General features: G+C 42.6%; 1 protein-coding gene across 2 annotated transcripts in view; it reads left to right on the plus strand.

The window, feature by feature from the left end:
• Window positions 1-16901, plus strand: part of LOC106590181 (gamma-adducin) — a 155501-nt gene that overhangs the window by 41174 nt on the left and 97426 nt on the right. Inside the window, exon 1 of one of the 2 annotated variants that reach the window (XM_045691032.1) lies at window positions 15390-15884. The exons of the other annotated variant lie outside the window; for it this stretch is intronic. The gene's annotated coding sequence lies outside the window, so the exon portion shown is untranslated. Of the gene's footprint in view, window positions 1-15389; window positions 15885-16901 lie in introns of those variants that run through there. 2 annotated transcript variants of the gene reach the window in all.

Below are 16901 nucleotides of genomic sequence, written 5' to 3' on the forward strand. Positions count from 1 at the left end.
TTTTCTTGTGGGGACCAACACATTTCCACACTTGTCTGAACTTTCCTTGTTTTACTATCCTTGTTAGGACTTATTGTCCAAACAAAGATAGTAATACCAAAAACACACACACACACACACACACACACACAGAGCTCCCTGGGCTGCCATTTAAACCTCTTCTCCTCCCCAGACCCACGTGAAACAGTCAGCTGTAAGTCTAACACGCTCCACACTGACTCCACACTCCACTTCCTGATCGGCAGGACTTCTCGCAGTAATGATGTCATGCACCTTGTTATTATGATGTAATCGTTACTACCGCTCCATCTGGTCATGTTTAAAGACCGCTCAGTGGTTATCCATGTGATTCCCTGGATTTTAAAGCAAATCACAAGTATATCAGTCTCTCACAATGTACAGTAAGATGTACAGTGCCTTCAGAAAGTATTCAAACCCCTTAACTTATTCCATATTTTGTTGTTACAGCCTGAATTCAAAATGTATACAATTTTGTTTTTCTCACCCATCTACACACAATACTCCATAATGACAAAGTGAAAAGATGTTTTTAGAAATGTTTGCAAATTTATTGAAAATGAAATACAGAAATATATCTAATTTGCATAAGTATTCACACCCCTGAGTCAATACTTTGTAGAAGCATCTTTGGCAGCGATTACAGCTGTGAGTCTTTCTAGGTAAGTCTCTGAAGAGCTTTACACACCTGGATTGTGCAACATTTGCCTTTTATTCTTTTCAAAATTCTTCAAACTCTGTCACATTGGTTGTTGATTATTGCTAGACAACCATTTTCAGGTCTTCAGATTTTCAAGTAGATTTAAGTCAAAACCGTAACATTCACTGTCTTCTTGATGGACAGCAACCAGGTTTTCCTCTCGGATTTTGCCTGTGCTTAGCTCCATTCAGTTTCTTTTTTATCCTGAAAAACTCAGCCGGTCTTTAACGATTACAAGCATACCCATCAACCACCACTATGCTTGAGAATATGGAGAGTGATACTCAGTAATGTGTTGTATTGGATTTTCTTCCAACGTAACACTTTGCATTCAGGACAAAAAGTGAATTGCTTTGCCAAATGTTTTGCAGTATTACTTTAGTGCCTTGTTGCTAACATGATGCATGTTTTGGAATATTCTTTACAGGCTTCTTTCTTTTCACTCTGTCAATTAGGTTAGTATTGTGGAGTAACTATGTGGTTGATCCATCCCCAGTTTTCTCCTATCACAGCCATTAAAGTCATCATTGCCTTCATGGTGAAATCCCTGAGCAGTTTTCTTCCTCTCCGGCAACTGAGTTAGAAAGAACGTCTATCTTTGTAGTGACTGGGTCTCTGCTTTAAAAAATATATATATTATTGTCTACCAGTAGGTGCCTTTCTTTGGTCTTTGTGGTTGAATCTTTGTTTGAAGTTCATTGCTCAACTGAGGGACCTTACAGATAATTGTATGTGTGGGATACAGGGATGAGGTAGTCATTACAAATCATGTTCAACACTGTTATTGTACACAGAGTGCAACTTATTCTGCGATTTGTTTTAAAACATTTTACTCCTGAACTTATTTAGGCTTGCCATAACAAAGGGGTTGAATACTTATTGACTCGAGACATTTCAGCTTTTTAATTTTGTAATTAATTTATAAAAGTTTAGATCAACATAATTCCACTTTGACATTAAGGGGTTTTTAGGCCAGTGACAAAAAAATCTCAATTTAATCCATTTTAAATTAAGTCAAAGGATGTGAATACTTTATGAAGGCACTGCATGTGGTGTTGGTAGTGCTGCTGTAGCTTGGCATCCTCTCCACCTCTGTTCTCTGCTCTAATCATCTGGCTTTACCCAGGGTCTTATCTCTCTCTGTGGAGTAGAGCAATCACTCTCTCTCTCTCTCTCTCTCTCTCTCTCTCTCTCTCTCTGGAACAAACTAAAGGACGCATGCAAGCAGCCTGGATCCTCTCTATCGGTGTCGATTCCTTTCTCTCTCTAAAGGACAGATATGCAGTCTGGCTCTCTGCCCACACAACCTCTCTGCACTGATAGACCGTCTCCCTCACATGTGTCTTGGTTGGAGTTGAATTTAAGAGCCTGGTAAAAATCTGTACGTCCAGGAGGTTTTCATTTGTAGAAAATGTAAAAAGCATTTGGAGGGAGATTTATAGATGTGGCTTGGCCAAAGTGACTGTGTGTCTGTGTGTGTGAGTGAGACAAAGACTTGTAGAAACCCAGTGGACGTGTGGAAGTCCATATGGATCTTGAGGGTTAGCCGAAGTGACGGGTTGAAATTGTGGTGGGTTGAAATTGTAGTGATTTGAAAGATATGTGAGCAATATCATGTTTTTGAAAGTGATAGTTGAGGGGGGGGGGTGTCTGCAGATGGCAATTATCTCACTCCCACTATCTCTATCTCTAGTAGTGACCTCGGAGGCATAGAATGCTGAAAACACAGTAGAGTCTGTTTATCTGCTAAACACTGGCCTGAGAGCTGACAGGCTGGGCTTCACACACACACACACACACACACACACACACACACACACACACACACACACACACACACACACGGGGCTGGGGGGAAACGCCACTGGGCCGCTCCAGATTAATCAGTAGGGGTGTTTCCCTGACACATACCAGCTGTGCTGGTCTCCATGGGGACACACAGTCACTCATCGCTATTGGACCAGACTCACCAGACCGTGGCTGTGGATTGGCTGTGTGATTGGATGTGTGTGGCTGTATTGTTTGTATTGATTGGCAGTGTGTTTACAGCAGGGTATTATTTGTTTGTAGTGGTTTCAATTAAGGAAAGTTTAAGGAAGTTTTTTGTTGCAGTGTGTTGATGTTGTTGAAGTGGCCATGAAGTGGCTGTCAGTGACTTTCAAGGTTATTTAGTACATCTATTGCGGGTGGGTGTGTGTGTGTGTGTGTGTGTGTGTGTGCATCATTTTGGGAGGGAGATGGGTGCGGTCAGTGTGTGCGTTTTCAGTTTTGTCCCGCCAGCTCTGTTCTATCACACTGTATCTCCTGGGGCCTCTCTACAGCTGGCTGATGTGAGATCTCAGTCAACCAGACTAGTGTTAGCAGTCAACGCAGAGTCACACACACACACACACACACACACACATGCAACAACGTATGCATACTCTGTCTCTCTCTTCTCTCTCACACACACACACACACACACACACACACACACACACACGCACACGCACACACACATACAACAACGTATGCATACTCTGTCTCTCTCTTCTCTCACACACACACACACACACACACACACACACACACACACACACACACACACACACACACACACATCCCCTCCAGCTCTGGCTGGTAGTCTATGTGGTCTTTGTAGCGCCGAGCCGAGTGGCCACAAATGACAGCATTGTCCTCAGGGAGGCTGAGAAACTTGGAGCGCAAACACTCTCCTCAAGCAGTGTCAGGCCAGTCCACTGCTCCATTCAACTCCATGGGCTGTTTCTGCAAGAACTCCTCAAGGAGTGAGCGGGAGGGAGATATGATGGGAGGAGAGGAGGAAGATGGGAGGAGAGAGGGAGAGTCGAAGAGGGGAGAAAGAGAGAGAGTTGGGCTATAATAAAGAGAAGGGTAGAGGAAGTGAGGAGTCAGGAAAGGTCAACTGCCACAGACAGAATAGAATGAGAAGGAATGCTAGACTAGGTGATTAAAGGTTGTTGTATGGTAGAATATTACTACAGGAATGTCATATTTTATAGTCAGTGTACAGGACATTGACTAAAGATGGGTATTAACTTTCTATTACCCGGTAGTAAACGAATGTGTATGATAGGAGAGGGAGTTTTGGGTGCATTCATGTTGAGTAAGTACATCATCTATTAGCTGATCATCCCAGGCTAAGATATGATCTACTGTCACTTACTGATGGAGAGGAGGAGTGGAAAAGCTCCTCTGGGTTTTACAACTGGGAGGACTGGAGAAGATTTGAGGGGTAAAGATTTTAAAGGGCCACAAGTGACCGGTAAGTAGCGGTTAAGAGCGTTGGGCCAATAACCGAAAGGTCGGTCGTTCGAATCTCTGAGCCGACTAGGTGAAAAATCTACCCACGAGCCCTTGAGCAAGGCACTTAACCCTAATTGCTCCTGTAAGTTGTGATAGAAAATTCCATATTTACCTGGTTTATTTGATATTAATGGTTAACAATTAACATTTAACTAATAATAAGACATTTCTGTCCTGCTAGTGTCTGTTTTTATGGGCTCCACTCTGCTTCCCTGCAGCTAATCTGGGCGTATGGTCACCAGAGATGGCTTGAGCCACAAATGAGTTAAAGACTGCGTTACATAGACGTGTTTTACTAGAGCTTCAGAATAGAACAATCCCTCATTGTCTCAATCATCCTTGCATATGAGAAACTAAGCCAGGGTGGGGTTAAGACAACAATCCACCTGCAGATTTGAGTATTTATTTTTTTAACCTTTATTTAACTAGGCAAGAACAAATTCTTATTTACAATGATGGCCTACCGGTGAACAGTGGGTTAATTGCCTTGTTAGGGGCAGAACGACAGATTTTTACCTCGTCAGCTCAGGGATTCGATCCAGCAACCTTTCGGTTACTGACCCAACGCTCTAACCACGAGGCTACCTGCCACCCCAAATAACGACAGGGTGAACCCAGAGTGTCTTATGATGCTCCTTGGTCTGCATGAGGGAGGTTGAACCAACCATGACTGAGCATTGTTAGTGTCCGACTAAGCTAGATTTTCTTTAAAAAGACAAGACTGGGGTCCTGGGTGGCGCAGTGGTTAAAACACTGCACGGCAGTGCAGATGCGCCGCTACAGCCTTGTGTTCGATCCGGTGCCACATTTTACATTTAATGTACTCAGATGTGCAAACTAAGCAATTCCAAATGTCATGGAAAAATGTAAAAAACACTATCTGATATCCTCAGAAAATCTGGCAGTCTGTGTGGAAATATGTTGCAACAGCATGTTGTTGCAGTCAGAGAATGTGAGTATTTAACTAATGGAGTTTGGGAGTCTGGTGGTCCATGTGCCTGGATCCCTCAGTGTTTGCATCCTAAACAGCACCCTATTAAATACATAATGCCTATGAGCCCTGGTCAAAAGTAGTTCACTATATAGGGGATATGGTGCCATTTAGGATGCTGTGTCTCCAGTGGAGGCTTTGCCGTTCATCCACGTGGGCCACCTCAATGCCATCTCTCACTGCTGCATCATAACTGAGATGTTATTAGCTAGATGCATTCAATGTGTTAGTGTTGGAATGGAGACCGTATTTTCTATTTCAGCAGCTTGATGTGTTAGTCTGTGTTTTCTCTATGATGACGATGGCTAGTGACCTGTGTTTTTAATATTATAATATATTGTAGTTTGCCTGTGGAGTGGCCGATTGTTTCAATGTTTTTTTTATTGCACGTTGTTATGGTGTAATGGAACCAAATATCAACCATAACGAAGTCAATTGAATGATCTATTCTGGTATTAATGAATTTAATGATCTCTATCAGATACGTCCACATATTATGACCTCTCACACACACACAGTTGATTTGACTTGAAGGCAGAGTCCTGCCACTATATTCACTGAGGATACTGTATAGGAGTGCTTCTTGACTCGCCACAGACACATTCTCATTAGCAGTAAGATCCCATCCACCTCTCACACAGTATTACAATCAAGGAACGTGCCGACGGTCACAGAAGCCCCCGACTAGGGTCAGGGATAGCCCCTGGACATGACTGGACCTCTGTTATACCAGACGGAAACAAAGAGAGGCTAAATTAAACACTCCAACCCTGTTCCTGGAGAGCTACCCTCCTGTAGGTTTTCACTCCAACCCTGTTCCTGGAGAGCTACCCTCCTGTAGGTTTTCACTCCAACCCTGTTCCTGGAGAGCTACCCTCCTGTAGGTTTTCACTCCAACCCTGTTCCTGGAGAGCTACCCTCCTGTAGGTTTTCACTCCAACCCTGTTCCTGGAGAGCTACCCTCCTGTAGGTTTTCACTCCAACCCTGTTCCTGGAGAGCTACCCTCCTGTAGGTTTCACTCCAACCCCTGCTCCTGGAGAGCTACCCTCCTGTAGGTTTCCACTCCAACCCTGCTCCTGGAGAGCTACCCTCCTGTAGGTTTCCACTCCAACCCCTGCTCCTGGAGAGCTACCCTCCTGTAGGTTTCCACTCCAACCCTGCTCCTGGAGAGCTACCCTCCTGTAGGTTTCCACTCCAACCCTGCTCCTGGAGAGCTACCCTCCTGTAGGTTTCCACTCCAACCCTGCTCCTGGAGAGCTACCCTCCTGTAGGTTTTCACTCCAACCCTGTTCCTGGAAAGCTACCCTCCTGTAGGTTTCCACTCCAACCCTGCTCCTGGAGAGCTACCCTCCTGTAGGTTTCCACTCCAACCCTGCTCCTGGAGAGCTACCCTCCTGTAGGTTTCCACTCCAACCCTGCTCCTGGAGAGCTACCCTCCTGGAGGTTTCCACTCCAACCCTGCTCCTGGAGAGCTACCCTCCTGTAGGTTTTCACTCCAACCCCGAAAGCATAATGTTTCCACCTCCATGTTTGACGGTGGGGATGATGTTCTTGGGGTCATAGGCAGCATTCCTCCTCCTCCAAACACGGCGAGTTGAGTTGATGCCAAAGAGCTCCATTTTGGTCTCATCTGACCACAATACTTTCACCCAGTTGCCCTCTGAATCATTCAGATGTTCATTGGCAAACTTCAGACGGGCATGTATATGTGCTTTCTTGAGCAGGGGGACCTTGCGGGCGCTGCAGGATTTCAGTCCTTCACGGCGTAGTGTGTTACCAATTGTTTTCTTGGTGACTATGGTCCCAGCTGCCTTGAGATCATTGACAAGATCCTCCCGTGTAGTTCTGGGCTGATTCCTCACCGTTCTCATGATCATTGCAACTCCACGAGGTGAGATCTTGCATGGAGCCTTCCATTTGCGAATAATCGCACCAACTGTTGTCACCTTCTCACCAAGCTGCTTGGCGATGGTCTTGTAGCCCATTCCAGCCTTGTGTAGGTCTACAATCTTGTCCCTGACATCCTTGGAGAGCTCTTTGGTCTTGGCCATGGTGGAGAGTTTGGAATCTGATTGATTGATTGCTTCTGTGGACAGGTCTCTTTTATACAGGTAACAAACTGAGATTAGGAGCACTCCCTTTAAGAGTGTGCTCCTAATCTCAGCTCGTTACCTGTATAAAAGACACCTGGGAGCCAGAAATCTTTCTGATTGAGAGGGGATCAAATACTTATTTCCCTCATTAAAATGCAAATCAATTTATAAAATTTTTGACATGCGTTTTTTTTTCTGGATTTTTTTGTTGTTATTCTGTCTCTCATTGTTCAAATAAACCTACCATTAAAATTATAGACTGATCATTTCTTTGTCAGTGGGCAAACGTACAAAATCAGCAGGGGATCAAATACTTTTTTCCCTCACAGTGTGTATATATATATTTGCGACTGCTCAACCCCAAAAAATCTTGTTTGACCAACAGCCTGTCGACTAAATGTGATCAGCCCTAAGATGCTTCAACAATACTCTGTGGTTGTTGGCTTGAAGTCACTTGCTCTTCATTTATAAGCTATGCGGGCACGCTTCCTCACTGAAACGGCTTGAAGTCACTTGTTCATCATTTATGAGCTATGCGAGCACGCTTCCTCACTGAAACGGGAAGCATCCAGAGAGTCATAGGCCCGCTCCACATCCCCCTCTTAATCTATATCTCTTCTATATGGTTGGATCTACACTCTTAGAAAAAAGGATTCCAAAAGGGTTCTTCAGCTGTCCCCATAGGAGAACCCTTTTTGGTTCAATGTAGAACCGTTTTGGGTTCCATGTAGAACACTGTGGAAAGGGTTTTACATGGAACCCAAAATGGTTCTACTTTTATTTATTTTTTTGGACATAGGCGGCCCAAAAAAAAACACTTAGGCGACCCGCCCAACACTTTTATATACAGATAAACCCCTGGACCTAGGAGTGAAGCGATACAGTACTGGACATGGATGTGAAATCTATAATGTTGTTCTGTATAGTGATGAAGAAATGGCATTCTGTAGCTTTCAGTGCTGCTGTGTGTCATTCTGTTGAACCAGAGATCTGACGGAGGGAGTTCTGAACACAGTACTAGATGTCCATGGGAACTGTGTACAGTTGTGTGTTGAATGAAATGGATATGATGCTAGATTTACTGTATGAATGGGTGGCGACTGACAATGTTGTTGCTATTAAAAGCAGTGCATTGTGTACATGTTTGCACTGCTCAAACATTGAGGTTGAAACCCTTTTGTGTGTGTGTGTTAACATAACATCTGACTTTATGTTCCTGACACACTATAATTCCTCATAGATGCTTATTACATACAGTACAACCAGCAGGACAGTCAATACTAGAGAAGAAGAACTGGTTCTCTGTCCTCCTCCATGATGGTCATACATGAATCACTCCCTCAACATCCCTTTATACCGTCAGAAGGTAGTCACACCCCTTGACTTTTTCCACATTTAGTTGTGTTACAGCCTAAATTTAAAATTGATTAAATTGAGATTGTTTTGTCACTGGCCTACACACAATACCCCATAATGTCAAAGTGGAATTATGTTTTACTAATTAATTCAAAATTAAAAAAAAAATTTGAAGCTGAAATGTCTTGAGTCAATAACTATTGAACCCCTTCGTTATGGCAAACCTAAATAAGTTCATGAGTAAAAATGTGCTTAACAAGTCACATAATAAGTTGCATGGACTCACTCTCTGTGAAATAATAGTGTTTAAAAAATGTTTGACTACCTCATCTCTGTACCCCACACATAAAATAATCTATATGGTCCCTCAGTCGAGCAGTGAATTTCAAACACCAATTCAAAAACAAAGTCCAGGGAGGATTTCCAATACACCTAATGGTAGATGGGTAAAAAGGAGACACTGAATATCATGGAGCATGGTGAAGTTATTAATTCCACTTTGGAGTCACTACAAAGATAGTCATTCTTTCTAACTCAGTTGCCGGAGAGGAAGGAAACCGCTCAGGGATTTCACCATGGTGACTTTAAAACAGTTACAGAGATCAAATCAAATTTGTCACATACACATGGTTAGCAGGTGTTAATGCAAGTGTAGCGAAATGCTTGTGCTTCTAGTTCCGACCATGCAGTAATATCTAACAAGTAATCTACCAATTCAACAGCAACTACCTTGTAAAGGAATTAATACGAATATGTACATAATATATAAATGAGTGATGGCCGAACGGCGTTGGCAAGATGTAATAGATGGTATGGAGTACAGTATATACATATGAGATGAGTATTGTAGGGTATGAAAACATATAAAGCGGCATTGTTTAAGGTGGCTAGTGATACATTACATCAGGATGGCATAGAGTACAGTATATACATATGAGATGAGTAATGTAGGTTATGAAAACATTATATAAAGTGGCATTGTTTAAAGTGGCTAGTGATGCATCTAATACATCAAGATGCAGTAGATGGTATAGCGTACAGTATATATAAATATGAGATGAATAATGTAGGTTATGTAAACATTATCTAATATAAAGTGGCAAGTGATAAATTCATTACGTCAATTTTCCCATTATTAAAGTGACTTGAGTTGAGTCAGTATGTTGGCAGCAGCCACTCAATGTTAGTGATGGCTGGTTAACAGTATGATGGCCTTGAGATGGAAGCTGTTTTTCAGTCTCTCGGTCCCAGCTTTGATGCACCTGTACTGACCTCGCCTTCTGGATGGTAGCGGGGTGAACAGGCAGTGGCTCGGGTGGTTGCTGTCCTTGATGATCTTTTTGGCCTTCCTGTGACATCGGGTGGTGTAGGTATCCTGGAGGGCAGGTAGTTTGCCCCCGGTGATGTGTTGTGCAGACCGCACTACCTTCTGGAGAGCCTTCCGGTTATGGGCGGAGCAGCTGCCGTACCAGGCAGTGATACAGCCGACAGGATGCTCTCGATTGTGCATCTGTAAAAGTTTGAGTGTTTTTGGTGACAAGCCGAATTTCTTCAGCCTCCTGAGGTTGAAGAGGAGTTGTTGCGCCTTCTTTACCACGGTGTCTGTGTGGGTGGACCATTTCAGTTTGTCCGTGATGTGTACGCCGAGGAACTTGAATTGCTGTGATAGGAGAAAACTGAGGATGGATCAACATCATTGTAGTTACTCCACAATACTAACCTAATTGACAGAGTGAAAAGAAGGAAGCCTGTACAGAAACAAATATTTCAAAACATGCATCCTGTTAGCAACAAGGCACTAAAGTAATACTGCAAAATATTTGGCAAAGCAATTCACTTTTTGTCCTGAATACAATGTGTTGTTAAGTTTGGGACAAATCCAATGCAACACATTACTGAGTACCACTCCTCATATTTTCAAGCAAAGTGGTGGCTGCATCATGTTATTGGTATGCTTGTAATCGTTAAGGACTGGAGTTTTTCAGAATAAAAAATAAACGTAATGGAGCTAAGAACAGGCAAAACCCTAGAGGAAAACCTGGTTGTCTGCTTTCCACCAGGCACTGGGAGATAAATTCACCTTTCAGCAGGACAATAACCTAAAACACAAGGCCAACTCTACACTGGAGTTGCTTACCAAAAATATTGAATGTTCCTGAGTGTCGAAGTTACAGTTTTGACTTAAATCTACATGAAAAACCTGAAAATGGTTGTCTAGCAATGATCATCAACCAATTTCACAGAGCTTGTAGAATTTTGAAAAGAATAATGGGCAAATGTTGCACAATCCAGGTGTGGGAAGCCCTTAGCTGAGTCTTTCTGGGCAAGTCTCTGTTAATTACTGCTAAAGATGCTTCTACAAATGATTGACTCATGAGTGTAAATACTTATGTAAATTAGATTTCTGTATTTCATTTTCAATAAATTCTTCAATTTTGTCATTATGGGTATTGTGTGTAGATGGGTGAGAAAATTAAGCAATTGAAATACTTTTGATTCGGGCTGTAAAATAAAATGTGGAATAAGTCAAGCGGTATGAAGACTTTCGGAAGGCACTGTAACCCAGAGAATGGACGGAGGCCTGACCATCTCCTCCACTCAAATATGTACTAATGTTAGACCAAAGTGGGCGAGAAGCGACGCTAAGTTATTTTGGGCAGGTATGCGGTGTCTGGTTAAGGGGATGGCTGAGGCGAGGCCAACCGTTAGAATGTGGCTAAGTCGCGTTTTAATGGAGAGCTTAGGGATAGACTGCACTAAGGAGACCTCAATATCGCTCCAGAGTAGAAGATTTAACTATCTTGATCTTATGGTTGTGGTCAAATACACAAATAGATCCTGTATCAGGCTAACATTTTCATATAGATAGATCCTGCATCAGGCTAACGTTTTCATATAGATAGATCTGGTATCAGGCTAACATTTTCATATAGATAGATCTGGTATCAGGCTAACGTTTTCATATAGATAGATCCGGTATCAGGCTAACGTTTTCATATAGATAGATCCGGTATCAGGCTAACGTTTTCATATAGATAGATCCGGTATCAGGCTAACATTTTCATATAGATAGATCCGGTATCAGGCTAACGTTTTCATATAGATAGATCCGGTATCAGGCTAACGTTTTCATATAGATAGATCCGGTATCAGGCTAACGTTTTCATATAGATAGATCTGGTATCAGGCTAACATTTTCATATAGATAGATCTGGTATCAGGCTAACGTTTTCATATAGATAGATCCGGTATCAGGCTAACGTTTTCATATAGATAGATCTGGTATCAGGCTAACGTTTTCATATAGATAGATCTGGTATCAGGCTAACGTTTTCATATAGATAGATCTGGTATCAGGCTGACGTTTTCATATAGATAGATCTGGTATCAGGCTAACGTTTTCATATAGATAGATCTGGTATCAGGCTAACGTTTTCATATAGATAGATCTGGTATCAGGCTAACGTTTTCATATAGATAGATCTGGTATCAGGCTAACATTTTCATATAGATAGATCTGGTATCAGGCTAACGTTTTCATATAGATAGATCTGGTATCAGGCTGACATTTTCATATAGATAGATCTGGTATCAGGCTGACGTTTTCATATAGATAGATCTGGTATCAGGCTAACATTTTCATCGCATTAGGTCTCCCTTTTCTAAAGCAACTTTCAGTCGTTCCCAGCACAAAGTTTTCATGAAAATAACCGGTTTGTTTTGGCCTATGGAAGATTGATTCTCTAGTCCTGGCTTTGTTTGACAAACACTAAGCAACTCAGACCACAAGTTGCAGGATGGAGGGAATCCCTATACCACTGATTTACAGTTGGCTTGGCGGGGTGTGTGTGGGTGTGTGTTTTCCTTTCCTCCCTTAGCTTGAATAATTTATATGGAATTGATTTAAACTCATCTGATAAGTACCTCTTAGCTTGTTCAGCAGGACACTTGGCATTGGACGGTTCGTGGAAAAGTGGACACAACGTTTATGTTTTACTTCCTATAATTATTGTCTGCCGTTTTATTTACCTCAGTCAGCACTGTACTAAAGCCTTCATCTCCCAAAAGCGACGGATGGAAGGATGGATGCTGTGAGCGATTGAAAATATTTTGAGACCACAGAAGAGGAGAGGAAGATTGTTTCTTCACAGTCATTTACTGTATATCATCTTAAAGCCACAGTCCTGAGACTGTGTTTCACCTCAACGTAAAACAACAACCTTTTATTTTGGGTCAGGATGGACTAAGACAGTTGTTGCTCTACTAAACTCATGAGGCATGTATAAGTCATTCTTTCAGGATATTCTATTTAAGAATCAATGAGTATATCATTAATTGAAATGACCATTGAACAGGCAGAAAAATCCCAGATTGTCCCTTTTAACACACAAGCTGTATACACTGCAATCGTCCTCCCTCACAGTGCACTGCACATGAGCGCACTAATAGGCTACTTAGGCTACAGGCGTATGGGATAACTATCTGTCTCGATGCTATGTGGACATTGTATGACGGTTTAAATGTCAAGCTGTTTCCTTTTCAATTCCCTTTGAATGGCCTTCTGGGAAATCTCCAGGAGGTTTCTTGGAACTGCAACGTGTGCGACCGGGCCTCATAAAAACAAGTTAGCATGGAGAGGGTAAGGAGGCTGTCACTCAGATGTGTGTTGTTATGTAGGTCTTAAAGGGCCATTAAGCAGTTGCTATATCCATTTTGGGGGGACTTATATAAATGTATGATAGTGAGCTCCAAAAGTATTGGGAAAATGACAAATGTTTGGACTCTGTACTCCAGCACTTTGGATTTGAAATGACACAATGACTATGAGGTCAAAGTGCAGACTGTCAGCTTTCATTTGAGGGTATTTTCATCCATATTGGGTAAACCGTCTAGAGATTACAGCACTTTTTGTACGTTGTCCCCCCGTTTTAGGGGGCCAAAAGTATTGGACAAATTCACCTATGTGTATTAAAGTTGTAAGAAAATGTAGTATTTGGTCCGATATTCATAGCATGCAATGACTACATCAAGATTGTGACACGTGCTGTTTGTTTTGGTTGTGTTCCAGATTATTTTGTGCCCAATAGAACTGAATGGTAAATCATGTATTGTGTCATTTTGGAGTCACTTTTATTGTAAATAAGAATAGAATCTTTCTAAACACTTCTACATTAATGTGGATGTTACCATGACTACAGATAATAATCCTGAATGAATCGTGAATAATGAATGAGGAAGTTACAGAGGCATAAATGTCATACCCCCCCCCACCACCAAAATCCTAACCTCTGTTATTGTAATAGGGAGGTTGACTTGGGGGACGATCGGTAAACATGGTAGCATCCACATCAACGTAGAAGTGTTTAGAAACATACCATCACAACCCAAAATATAAGCTTGCTTTACTCAAAAGTTAGTAAACAAAGAAAACGTAAACAAACACTATATAGCCTCAACATGGTTACAACTATGATGTTGATATCATGGACGGTCAGTCCTTGCAGCCATAGCTCTGCCTATGAATTTGAGAAGGGTTCCATTTCTCCAGCATCATCCCTCAGCTTTTTACAGAAATGGGGGCGGGGAATTTGCTTTGTTATTGTTTCTACTGCTGATTGCCGCTTTTAAGGGCTGATCAGAGTCCAAAAGGTGGACGCGTCCACACAGCAGTGTTCTAGAATATTGAATCGTTGGCTTTCATACTTGTTGAATTCTCAGCGCTGCTCAAGCAATTTCTCCAGCTGTCAACACGTTGAAATGAATAGGGGACGTGCTGGATACGTGTTGGTTGGGGATGTTGGGGAGGTGCGTCCCCCGCGGACGGTGGTCTCAGAGCCGCATGGGAGAGTGGCTCTGCGTCTGTGAATTACGATTTAGTGCATGTGTTGTAGCAGTCTTCTGATCAGTAGGCCTAGATAATGAGAGAGTTTCATGGGCGCGTCATGAAAGGAATACGTTTTGAAAGTAGTATGATAGTCTATCCCATAGATTGTCCTGTTGAACTTTTGTGTCACTGCTAGCTCAGTGTGAAGTCAGCTAGTCCGCCATTCTCCTGATAATGTCATGTCGTTCCCGTTGCCTCCTTTTTGTCCCGCCGCGGTTAACAAATTGACCTGACTACAGCTGTTTGACAACACTAAAGAGATATTAACTAACCACAACTCACTCATCATTTCACTCTGCATCAATCCACTTGTGATTTTGGGGCAAGTGTCTTGTGATTATGTAGATAAGATCAATTTGTCTGTGGACTCTTCTCTCCCCTTTTTCTCTGTTGTATTCACTGACATACTGTCCCTCAACAATTGTACAGGCAATTAACATTGGCTAATAGCATTTCTTGGCTTCTGTTAAAAATGGCAAAGCGTTGACTATATCTAAGCACGTTCATCCTCGAGGGAGAAGTGTTTGCAAGCTAATTCCCGAGGGTCCATGGCTTACTCATGCTTGGTCTGGAAGTGTCCCAAATGGCACCCTGTTCCCTATAGAGTGCACTACTTTTGACCAGAGCCCACAGCACTTTACAGGGAATTGGGTGCCGTTTCAGATGCAGAATACTGCTGATTAAGTGTTTTGGGTCCTTCACTGGAACGTTCTTTTGTCAGGGGAAGATTCCTTCGCTCATGAGAATGCTACTTGAACCTCAGTCAAGGAAAGTAGTGAATGTTTATAAGGGGAGAGACGGGGGTTTCAGGGAGGGTTAGAGGGGTGGGGTAAGGGAGGGGTCCTCGATTGTCCGCGCTGTTGAAAGCAGCTGTGTGTCTTTTGTGCACGGCCACTGCTTCATTGTTCAAACCTGCCAACCCAGAGGGAGCGATGAGGGAGCGATGAGGGAGGGAGGGAAAGGGAGAGAGTCCAACAACTGAAAGGGGAGCAAACGTTTTTAAAGTGAAGAAATAATGCCCTCCCTTTCTACCACAACAATAAGACTATACGAAGACATTTGAAAAAGGAGAGAGAGGGAGAGAGAACTCTGTGTGCTCTTGCCTTGAGAGAATTCAAATCTGTGTCTCTCACCCCTCTTCCCCCCCTCCATTCAAAAGCCTTCCTTGTCCCTGCAAGCTGCTTTCCCTCGTAGCCCTGAAGAGAGAGCCTAAGTTTTGTTCGATCGTTTTCCCCCTCTGCACGGAATAAGATAAGGGAAGAGCCTGGTTAGAAAGAAAAAGAGAGGAAACGGGAGAACGAACGAGTGCAGCCAATCAATGCAGCAACAGTTCCTCTGTTCTGCACACTGCAAACTCACTGTCACAATGGGAGAGGCGTGAGTTGGGGAGAGAGGGAGAGGAAGGTGCGGAAGGAGGAGAGTAATAGTGGACTGCAGGGGGATCCTGACTCATTCACTCTGAAAGGAAGGAAGGAAAGGATTTGCTGCTAATCTTTCCCATCGACTGTCTGTCTCAGGTCAGTAGTACTGTACTATACTTATACATTCTGTGTGTGTGTGTGTGTGTCTCAGGTCAGTAGTACTGTACTATACTTATACATTCTGTGTGTGTATTCCTCTCTGGTTTCTGTGTGTGTATTCCTCTCTGGTTTCTGTGTGTGTATTCCTCTCTGGTTTCTGTGTGTGTATTCTCAGTCAGACAGGCGATAACAACAGCTACACCACTAGTATGTGCCAACAGGAGTGTTCACAGCTCACTGCAGATAGTTTATGGTGGTAAATAGTTACCACAGACACAAAGTCATAATGCTATCTAAACCCCGCCTATTTCTACAATTTATTTTCTTAAAATATGATTTTAAATCTAACATTAACCCTAACCTTAACCACACTGCTAAAATTATGCCTAACCTTAATCTTAAATTAAGACCAAAAGCTAATTCTTGTTTTCATGAATTTTTCCGATAATACAGTTACTAAGCCAGATAGTGTAGGGATGGTTGCTACGCCAGATAGTGTGGTTGGTTGGAAAGCTTTGATCTGTGCAGTTCAGTGAATCAGATGAAAGAGGGTTTCCTAGTAACAGTTTTCAAATCTGAAATCAGTCAGTGGTGTGTAGGTGCCTGTAAGCTGATGTAGACATTCATCTGGGGCATTGAGCAGGACTGGCTTTTGTCTGTTGTTGTTGGGATGTTATCCAATGTATAAAAAGCTCATATATAGGGAGATTATAGGAACACTTTGTATTCCCCCCTAAAGAGCAATTACCTTCACAAACACAGTGAAGAATAGACCTGGGAATGAGGTTGATGGGTCTGTTTACAACAGAGGTGCCGCCCATCCTCAAGTGTCAACGTGCTTAGTGTGTGTGTGGGTGTGGCCTTGCGGGTAGCTTTGGAGTGTGTGTAAACATCTATGCCAGATTATTAACACCACATATCTATCTGACCTGCATGGCAGAGTTATGCACTAAAGTTGTATCGGTTTAAAAGGTCAAAGTACCAACAGTCTGTCCCAATACACTCACTTCGATC

Source organism: Salmo salar, chromosome ssa12, assembly GCF_905237065.1.
Source record: "Salmo salar chromosome ssa12, Ssal_v3.1, whole genome shotgun sequence".
Classification (NCBI taxonomy): domain Eukaryota; kingdom Metazoa; phylum Chordata; class Actinopteri; order Salmoniformes; family Salmonidae; genus Salmo; species Salmo salar.